This window comes from Hipposideros armiger, unplaced genomic scaffold (assembly GCF_001890085.2).
Source record: "Hipposideros armiger isolate ML-2016 unplaced genomic scaffold, ASM189008v1 scaffold_498, whole genome shotgun sequence".
Classification (NCBI taxonomy): Eukaryota; Metazoa; Chordata; class Mammalia; order Chiroptera; family Hipposideridae; genus Hipposideros; species Hipposideros armiger.
Window position 1 is genome coordinate 462,796 of NW_017731848.1, and position 11,311 is coordinate 474,106.

Consider the following 11,311-nt stretch of genomic DNA (forward strand, 5'->3'; position numbering starts at 1 on the left):
CAGCTGAATCCCGACCGGCTCTCTCGGCGAAGACCTAATGGCGGCGCTGACGAGCCACTTCCGGCGTAAAGTCCGTGAGCCGCAGCCCGACTTCCGGCACCGCCTCCTCCCCGCGGTTCCCCGCGCTGGATTCCCCATAAGCCAACGGCCGTGAGTTCTGTGCAGGTTTTCCCCCTTTTATCGTTCACTGAAGTTGCAGCCTCGATTGTTTTCATTCTTTTCGCTTGTGCTTCATCGCTTTTCCTACCGTCGTTGTGTAGAAGGGCTTTGGAGACAGACATCCCATTCCAGCCTTCGGTCTGCCACTAACTGGTATTTGCTTCTCTGAACCTCACGTTGCTTGTCTGGAAAACGGGAATGAAAATGCTTACCTCGGAAGGTCGTTTTAAGGTTTAAAGAAGTAAATCACCTAGCCCAGTGCTTGACACAGCCTGGTGGTAGCTAATCAGTTGTTGCCATGTTGTCACAATTTTATCTTCACATTCACAGTATTAGTGATAGAGGTTAAGCTAAAGGCTCCAGACAGCTGAAACTGCGAGTCCAGAAGCGAGCACAGTTTTGATTCCTAATGAAACTACATTATTGTAGTCCACTTTTGCCTTAGGGATTTGTGTAAATATTTAACCTATTTTAAGACTCACCTCTTGAGAGAGCCTGATTTTGAAGAGACGTGGCATGTTCCTTAGCATTTTGTAATATTCTAATTGTTTATTCAGTTATTTAGTTCATCTCTCCTCCCATTAGAATTAAACTCCATGAGGACAAGAATTTTGTTTTTTTAATTGCTCTATCCCAGCACTTAGGTCTGGCACATAGGTGCTCAATAAGTTTTGGGTTTTGTTTTTTTTAAGATTTTATTGGGGGAGAGGAACAGACAAGTTGCTGTGCTTTTGTTCTTCAGTCTAGTTGTGGAGGACGTAGCTTCACTGGCCCATGTTGGCATTATCATTGCGCTCTTCCTGAGGCAGATCGGTCGCCAGCCGTTGGAGGGCCGCTCATGGCAGCCCACTGCAGCCTACAGCATCTCCTGCGACTCACAGCAGCCCAGCTCCAGGTTGAACTGCTGTTTACCGTCTTAGCTGTAGAGGGCACAGCGTCACTGACCCGCATGTGGGATCTGAACCAGGGTCCTGATGCTCAGAGCTGGCTTCTCAAGCCAACTCCTAACCAGTGTCATTCAGCTGGACCTCAATAAGTATTTTTGGATGAATGAATGAGTTATAGAGAATGCTAATAGCCTTGAGACTATATTTATGAGACTGTTAACAAGAAGCTTCATTTCCTTTTGTCTTTTATTTATAAAATTTGAGATTATTGGCTTTTCATGTTTATCCTTTCAAAGTCCAACACATTAAAATTAATGTAAATGTTAATCTCTTATGACTTGATGTCCTTCAATTCTTTGGTGTTTATTTGTTGTAATTCCCTGCAGATCTGGGATAGCTCAGCACATAACTTGTGTGTCGCTTGATAAATATGAGTCAAAATAAATCTTTCTCCAACCCAGTCTCATTTCCAGGCTGCAAACTGGTAACTTACGCTTTGTCTCACAAATATCAAATGATAAATTCATATTAAATTTTATATTCTAATCTACTAGCTTAAAAATCAACCTTTAGGTTATTATTCCAAGAACTGTCACTTTTACACCATAACCTCCTAACCACATTACCATGATGAATATCATTATTATTAACTAGGCAGCATAGTTAATCACTTCCACTCTTCCATAAGACTTCTGAGTTTCAAATTCAGTCTCTAAAAGACACTAACTTGGGACTTTGGACAAGTTACTTAGCTTTTCTGTGCCTCAGTCTCCTCATCTGTAAATTAGGATACTACACATGTCTTAAGGTTTTTTTTGTGTGTGTGTGTTTTTCTTTTTCCCACCCCCCCCTTAAGGTTTTTATAAGGATTAAATGAAGAATTATTTAGGGCCGGCCGAGTGGCGCGTTGGTTAAGAGCTGGCTTGGGATGCCGCTCTGAGCAGCAGGGCCTCGGTTTTGTTCCCACATATGAGGGCCAGTGACACTGCCCTCTACAGCTAAGATGATAACAGCTCAACCTGGAGCTGGGCTGCTGTGGGTCGCCGGTGATGGCGTAGGCTGCAGCCCCTGTTGCAGTGGGTTGCCATAAGCTACCATGTATAGCCAGCAGCCAGCAGCCACCATCAGCGGCGGTCCAGAGGCCCGCGACTGATCTGCCTCGCCTGGAAAGAGCGCAATGATGGTGCCAGCTTGGGCCAGTGAAGCAACATCCTCCACAACTAGACTGAAGAACAAAAAACAACAGCAACTTGTCCCCCTTCCCCCGATTCCCCAGCGCTGTTCCCCTCCCCCAATTCCCCAATAAAATCTTTAAAAAAAAAAAGAATTATTTAGATGTTTTAGTATCTGACATGTAGTAGGCACAACATCAGTGTAAGCAATTATTATTCATACATAGCTAATACTTTATTATACTAATTACTACTATCAACATTTCAAAATGAAAGTTAAAACTGGAAAGGTGCATCTGCATTCTCAGAAAATATAACGTGGTTCTCCCTGTTATGCAGGTTTCTAGGTGTAAAAGACTAAATGTTATTCTCACTGTGTCTAGATTTTTCACAGTACTGTAACACCTTTATATAAACTGTCATATTCCTAGAACCAACCTGAATAACAGAATCATACCTTTCAAAACCACTCTAGAACTGATCTCTGGTGAAAAGATGAATTCTTCTGGAAGACAACCTATCCCATTGTCAGTCAGCTTACTTAAAACAAGGCTTCTGAGTTCTGAGGTCTTGCCTGTGTGTAGTAAAGAGCAGAGCCAAGTACTATTTCTTAGGACTCAGGACACAATGTCATCTGGATAGAGGAAGGAATATTTGCTCTGAGAGCCCTGTTGTTATTTTTGTCTGTTCCTTGTAAGTGTGGTGGAATAATACTAACAGATTGCCTCCCACACCCAATATTCTCTTCTCTCAATCTGTTTGCCCATCACTCAACCCCAAAAAGCACCTAGGCATTCTGTGTTCATTGTTTAAGAGAAAGATATGACTGCAAAAAAAGCGAGAGAAATAAAAGAGGCTCTTCCTGCCTTTGGTGTTGCGAAAGGCTTGGCTGTATAAGAACAAAAAAGACTCCTAGCACAGCAAGAGATTTGGACAAAACATCTTTTGTAAAAGCGTAGCTTTCCAGTGGTAGAAAAAATGAAACAAAAACACGTCAGAATGGAAAAGCAACCTTCAGGCTCTGCCTGCTAAACTTATGACTATCTAAGGATAACTGTAAGTTTTCTGATCTGGAACATTGAACCTATGGGAGACAGCAGAGGCCACCAGGGGACAGTAGAATCTCTTGTCACCAGCAGAAATCATCTTACAGGATGGAAATGGTACAGTGGACTTGGTGCCTGAGGACTCCCAAAATGACAAGATTCTTCTTGTAGGAGCTAGAAGCGATATGACAAAATATATTGATTATCAGTTTAGAATAACACCAGGTAAGAGAGGATGTATGTGTGTTCCTTTTCTGAGCAGTAATCATAAGATCAATTTGAACTATTTAGTTGCAAAAGGTGTATTTATCTGATAGAGCAAAGTACAATGATTTGAACCAACAAAACCATTTTTTAAATCCTTAGTATTCCTTCCCTCCAAAGAAAAACATTTACATTGATCTAAATTGGCTCCCTTAAAATAGATTTTATGAGCATCACAAACAAAAATAACTAGCACTCATTGTTCATTGTTATGTGCCAGGCTCTGTGTTAAGTGCTTTATATACTTTATGTTATTTAATCCTCAAAGTAACTGTGACATAGGTAATCTTATTACCCTATTTTACTTATCAGACAAATAAGTGCTAGAGAGATTTGGAAAGTTGCCTGATGAGATTCCAAAGCCATTTCACAATTAGAAAGATAGAACCTAACAATCCACCTTTGAAACTATAAGGTTTAAATATTGTATAAGAAAGCATCATGACATATAGAGGACCCTTGAGCTCCTCATGACATTAACACTGGATTTGTTTTATCCTTACGTAACTTGGCTTTGACCTGGCATCATAAAACAGATTAGGCTTCTATACTTTTTGTAAGCTATTCTGTATCTATAGAATGTGAACCAAGGCAAATAAAACATTTTTCCATTGAAAATGAAAATCATAATAAAATTTTCTCCTAGTCACTTTGCACAGAGGTTAGAGAGTTGGTGACAATCTTTGGCATCTCCATGAATTGCCCTAATATGGGGCAGAGATTGAAGGCAAAAGAAACTAATAGATGTAAGTAGCACACCCTGGTGACTGGCAGGAGGGTTACACTAAGTAAGAGAGAGAGGGTCTGTAAGGGCCAATTGATTGATAGAGACTTTGAGACATTTGAGGACAAACCAATGTAGGATTTTTAGCATGGTTAGCGTTAAAAGATTTGCATTTTAAAAAGACTATTCTGGTTCTAGCATGGAGAACAAAATCAAAGGAAGCCACAATGAATGTGAGGGCGGCTAGCCAGTTACTAGTGGTAACAGATGACTCTAGCTTGTGCTAAAGTGATGATAGTAAAGATGGATAAAAACCAATGAATGAGAAAGGTATATGGAAAGGGTGTATAAAACCAACAGTTCAAGTAGTGGATTGGATATGGGATGTGTCAGAAAGAAGAATGGATGAAGGGTGACACCTGGCTTCCTGGGATACACAGTTGGATGGATGCTGAGGCTATTTAGTGAGGTGAGGAACATGGGAAGAAGATAATATTTCAGTGGAATATCGTAAATTTGGTCTTGGACACACTGAGTTTGAGGTACCTTTGAGACATTCAAGTAGAAATGTTCAGAAGTTAACTGAATATATAATAGGAGAAGTCTAAGATTGAGATAGAAATTTAGGTGTTATTAGTATACACATGATAATTTAATGGGGACAGCAGAGGCCACCAGGGAACAGTAGAGTCTCTGTCGCCAGCAGAAGGTGTGATTGCTGGGGGAGGAGGGTAGAGGGTGAGTAGACCAGAGGTTCTAGGACAGAACCTTGAGGAACTGCAATATTTAAAGGCCAAGCAGAGAAGGATGTGTCTGCTAATGGAGGCAGAGAAGAAGAGTAGAAAGTCAAACCGAGAAGAGAACATAGTATCAGGAATCCACAGAAAGAATGTTTCAAGGAGAATGAAAAACAGGTTGACTGTTAAACCTGGGAGGTTAAGTAAAAAGAGGAAACATCCACTGAATTTGTGACATGGAGGTCTTTGGTGACTTTGCTGAGATATTAATAATCAATGGTATTATATCTATAAGGGAATAATTTGGGATAATTAATGTCAAATTCATAGTTTTAGCATTTATTCCGAAAATTAACATTATTTTAATGTCCTTAAACTTATTGAAAATGATAAGCACAATATGGAGTTCCTGTAAACATGTAAATATCTTTGGAAAAAAGAATTTATTTTCATGGCAAAATCCAGTTCCTTTGGCAGAATGATTTGTAGGAATTAAAAGTAAAAAAACTAACATTACTGAATACCTACTGTGTGCCAGATGCTTTCACATATCTTGTAAGTATCTTCTGTATCCTAATGTCAATGTCAGCTATTCTAGATAAATACTGATAACTGGTGGCAATAGTTTGAAGTTCAAAAATGTGAGTTGGCACATAAAGCTCCTGTTTTCTGTATCACAACCCACCAAAGTTGGTATGTCCAAAACTGAATTCTCATCTCAAGTCCCCACACTCAAATTATACCCTCCTCTTACTTTCTGTATTTTTTTAAAGGTATCATGGACTAGAAATATTTAAGATCTCGCTCAGCAGAAAGCATCTGCCACGCAGTAAGTACTCAGTGATGTTCATTGTCACAATTCGTCAATTCTCCTGTGAGGCCTCTCAAATCCACCTCCCTCCTATTCAGGAGCTTTTGTACTTAATTTAAATAGTCACCAATGGGTCTGCCATCTCTAGTTTTCCCCTAATTTATAAGAAGGACATTAAATACCATGATGGATGGCATTCCTGATAATTCCAAAAACACAGAATGTACTACTCTCCAAGATCTTTTCTTGTATTAACCCTCAAAAATGAACATATCGTTAAGTCATTTTTACAGGTGGCCAGAATAGTGTCTGCCTAGGTGTATAGATTTCTAAAATTCAAATTTGAAGAATGGACATGTTTAGTGAAGCCACAGGGTTTAATGGTTATTATGTTCCTTATGCAATTCCTGCTGACTTTTTACATGTTACCAGCTAAGCTTTTAAGTCTGTATTGTAGCTACATCATTGTGATCACTAGTGACAATGTGAAATGAAGGATTTCTGTGCTATCAATTGAAGATTAATTTAAGTGCCCTGGATACCAGACCAGTGGGCAGTAAAGAAATTTTGTATTTTTGCCTGCAGAATGGAATATCTCACCTAGCTAGGAAGGAAGGTTTCAGACAGGGTTATGACTTTTCTCAAATTGCAACAATGAATCTATTTAAATCCTGGGACTCTGTTGAGAGCCCCAGAAATCTGTACAAAGTATCATCCAAAAAAGTCAACCTTGGCTATAAAAATGGGAAGGTGGTGCTTTGATCCCATTTCAGAGGAGAAAACTGGCTTAGGCTAAAGAACGTACCCCACGGCCAAATTGTCAGAGCTGTTCTTGCTTTTATTGCAGACCATAAAATATGCCCCCTAGGTCACAAAAAACACTGCTCTATTCGTCTACCTGGATGTTTGGGAACAACTGCCAATAACAGCTGTGTTTTTGTCATTAGTGACGTGAGTTGTTGCTTTTCAGAAAAATTAGCCAACAGATTCAGTTGATTCTTGAACATTCCCTTAAAAGTGATCATTGGACCATGCTGTTTGAAGGAGGCTGGCTGTGTGTCCAGATCATAAAAAAATAACAAATCTTTCAAGCTTAAAAATGGAGAATTTAGATTGCAATGATTGATTACACAATTAAATTGGATTTTGATCTAGGAAAACAGAATTCCTATGTATTCAGATTCTTGAGACATGCCAGATATGGACTCTATTCATTTGATTTAGTTTCATATTTAATGAACTCTGTACACATAACAAAGCGATAATATTTGCTGAAGTACTTCCATTAGTAGTATAACATCTCCTGGGAAGAACCGGTCCTTATTCTGCAGACATTACTGAGTACCTAATACATGCCAGGCCTGGCACATAGTTATAAAGGATGAAAAATAGAATTTCTGTTTTTAAGGAGTTCACTGTTTGCTAAAAGAGACAGGTCATTGTGATATATGTGTAAATATGGAGGTAGACTCAAGACACTGGGAAAAAAGTGGGGAGATCTGACTTTGGAGGTCTCTAACAATTTTACAGGACAGATACCGTTTGATCCAAGTCTTCTTAAATTCTGGAGACCACTTTTCTAAACTAGAGATTAGCGTATAGAAGAACACATGTTAATGATATATCATGTCTAAGAAATTAAAATGTAAAACCACAGAAAAGGGAGAAGCCATTATTACCAGTCTGGGGGAGAACAAGATGGAATGTGAATTGTAGAGTATCTGATAAGAGTGAGAAACCTTGGGCCAGCCAAGTGGCTCAGTACTTAAGAGTTAGTTTAAGAATGCGAGCTCTGAGCAACAGGGCCACCAGCTTGATTCCCACATAGGCCCGTGATACTGCGCCCGAGCTGAGCTGCCACTGAGCAGCCAACAAGGTGGCAGGATCACTCAGCTGGTGAGAGCATGTGCTCCTAACAAGACTGCCTGTTCGATGGTGGGCTATGCCCACCTGCAACTAAGACTGAACTAAGTAAGCACCTTGAGCTGAGCTGCCACCCAGATGGCTCAGTGGATAGAGCGTGTGCTCTTAACAACAAGGCTGCTGGTTCGACTCCCACATGGGATGGTGGCTACGCCCACCCGCAACTAAGATTGAACACAACACATTGAGCTTAGGAGCCACGAGCTGCCAATGGGCAGCCAGATGGCAACTAGTGCTCTCTACAACTAAGATTGAAGAACAACGACTTGGCTGGTCCCCTTCCCCAATTTCCTAACACTGTTCCCCTCCCCCAATTCCCCAATGTTTTTAAAAAAAGAGATACCTAGATGCATAGTTTATTGAGAAAAAATGCTTACACAGCTTGATAGTCTAAATATGTATGTCAAATAGCAAAAGAACTCTCCATTTATTCTCAGTTCATCCAAATTTACTCAAAACTCAGAACTATAAGCAAAGCTCAGCTATACATAAATAAATACTTCTAAAGTATGTTCAATATTTTCATTCCTTCTTCAAAATACAGTCATGTTTGAGAGGAGCTTAAATGACACTTGTTATCTACCAAAAACAATTAATCAAAGACTAACTCATGAGAAATTTTCATGTGTATATGGAAAACTTTTCCTTCTCGTCATGTTGTTTGCATAATTAGATTTTTTTAATTACCAGATATTTTAATACTTTATGAGAAATGTAAATGGTAATGGACCCAGATTGTAGGTCTTCATGGGCCAAAAGAAATGACTTTATAATTTATAATAAGAACAATTTTATTGTTTAAAATTACTTATATGTTATAAAATTTGTAGTAATTAGATTTTTAAATAGCGGATTTAAAAAAATTCTCTGGATATCTTTAATGAAAAATAATCAGTTATGTTGAAATTTTAAATAAGCGCTAATATATATTGCATGCTTACTAGGTGTCATGAGTGTTCTGTAAACTTTATATGGATTTATTTTGGAAAAATAAGTTACACTTTCACAAAGTATAATACAAAAGCAAAAAGGATTTATAGTAAAAAGTTTCCTGGCCACTTAGGAAATTCTTAGAAAATTTCCACCAGGCAGTTTCAGCTTTAGAGGAAATCAGTGTTGCCATTTTCTTGAGTGGTTTTTTTAAAAAACATTTCTGTGATTATACAAGCAAATATGTATATGTGTTATGTACTCTCCATCCCCGTTTTTTACAGATGTCCTACAATTGGCTTCTTCTGAGTAACAATGTATCTTGGTAACATCCCATTTAATAACATAAATGTTTTCTTGTTCTTTACCACAGCATGGTGTTTGATAGCATGAGTACATCAAACCAGCCCATTATACGTGGAAATTTAGGTTGTTTCCACTCTTTTCTTTCCATGGTGGTACTATAATAAATACCTGCATACAGTTATCATTTTGTTCATTTACAAGTACATCTGTTTGGTAAATTCCAGCTAGGGGAATTGCTAGTTAAAGGTATGTACTCTTGTAATTTTGTAATTTTGGTAGAAATTGCCAAGCTGTTTTATGTGGTGGTTGTACTAACTTACACTGTCTCCACCATACTCTCACCACCAACTGTATTATTAAACTTTTGATCTTTGCCAATAGAATGGGGGAAAATGCCTTATTTAGGCTTTAAATGGGTTTTCTTATTAATCCCTGTTCAGTAAGTGCTATTGTTATCATTTTATGTATAAGGAAGTTAAAGTTTATAGAAGTTAGATGACTTGCTCAAAGTTACTCAGATAAAAGGTGGAAGAATCAAGATTAAACTCCACCCTGTCTGCATTTTGAACAAAACCCCTAACGATTGTGTCATACAGTATTTCCATTAAGGAACACAGCCAAATAACCTTAAAACTGAAATTATATTTCTCATAATTATTTTCGACAATTCAGAACTTAATTCAAAAGGTATAGCAGACTTTGCAGTATCTTAATGTTAGCATTATTAATATAATTTCACTGAACAACAGATGTGTGTCCTAGTTTAAAAAGCATCCTAGTAGATAGTGCCAGGTGAACCAGCTTTAATGGTCTCATATAACATCACCATCTCTGAAAAGTTTCATCCCATCACCAAAGCTTTGGCCCTCGTAATCCATACCCAGTGGCCTGGTTTCACAGCTAATTGAGCTCTGAGGGGTGAACTTACACTAACTGAAATAAAACTTCACTAAGCCTGGAATGCAGAGGTCACAATAACATGCGAAATCTAAAAGATAACATGAGGATTACAAAGTCACTTTTCTTCTCTCTGGTTCAGAAGATTTGTGAATATGAAATTCTGGTCTTCCTCACATGTTGATGGACTAAGTCCGCAAAACAAACAACCAAAAACCATCTGACTATTCCCTGCCGCCTTTGTCATTATTGGAGAGAATGTGCGTGGGCTGAAGGAACTAACCCTATGAGAATCATGTGCTCACACCATTTCAAGCTACAAGTTGAAGGCATTATGTGTGCATTTTCTGGGTGTGGGCTTTCAGCATGTTACAGGTTCGACTTGTTTGCAGCTCTCAGTGGCATGTTTGAGGCCCCTGCCAGCCAGGAGATGTTTCACAAAAAGAAAACACTGTGACCTCAACCTAAGCTCACACCCATTAAAGTCTGCCCAAGAATCTCCTGGGTGGCACTTCACGTTAATAGAAAAAACATGGAGCATTTGATAAATGGTGTTGGAACAAATGGGTGGCCACCTGGAAAAACGATAAAGTTGGGAGTATGCCTCACATCTTGTACCAAAATGAATTTCAGATGGATAAAAGATTTAAATGTTAAAGAAAAAGGAGGTATGATTTTAAAAAATTTATCTCAAGTGAGAGAGGCCTTATATAGCATGACACAAATAGTCAGAATCCATAAAAGGAAATATCAATGAGTTAATAAGACTTGCAAATTTAAAAAATTCTTTATAAGGAAAACCCACCATAAATAAAGTCAGACAAATGCCAAACTGGGAAATTTTTATTCCAACTCATATCACAGACCAAGTACTCATTTCCACAATGAACAAAGAGTTCCTTCAAATAAATAAGAAAAAGAACAACCTCTTTAGAGAAATGGACAAAGGATGTGTACTTACAGTTTTCAGAAATGGAAATACAAATGACCTTAAACTAATGTTCAAACTCCCTCAAAAAAAAAAGACATGCACATTAAAAATACACTGTCAAAAATTCAAGTTATTACTAGCCTCAATTTGCCAGGCTATGGGGGAAAATTGTATATTCATACATTATTGGTGAAAATAATTTGGTAACGTTTTCATTTTTATCAAAAACATGCTTTTGCACTTTGACCTATCAATTCTACTTCTAGGGGAGTGTAGTCTTAAAGATGGGGGTCAGGAAAGGAGTCACTGAAATGGCAAGACCTGAAGGAGAGCAAGGAGCGAGCTGTGCCGATACTGTGGGAAGAACATCTCAGGCAGAACACCAGACACTAAGGTGAGTGGAAAGAGCACAGGCATGTGATAGAAACAGCAAGAGGGCCAGTGTGGCCAGAGTGGAGTAAGTAAGGGGGTGGATATTGGGAGATTATCAGAAAAGTATTGGTGGAGCAGGACCTGGAGGGTCT

At 38.6% G+C, this 11,311-nt stretch overlaps 1 long non-coding RNA gene across 2 annotated transcripts in view; it reads left to right on the plus strand.

The window, feature by feature from the left end:
• Positions 1 to 33: 33 nt before the first annotated feature.
• Positions 34 to 11,311, plus strand: part of LOC109396000 (uncharacterized) — a 35,656-nt gene continuing 24,378 nt past the window's right edge. For both annotated transcript variants that reach the window (XR_002126768.1, XR_002126769.1), the window contains exons 1-3: positions 34 to 312; positions 5,763 to 5,818; positions 11,054 to 11,181. This is a non-coding gene — a long non-coding RNA (uncharacterized LOC109396000). The remainder of the gene's footprint in view (positions 313 to 5,762; positions 5,819 to 11,053; positions 11,182 to 11,311) is intronic.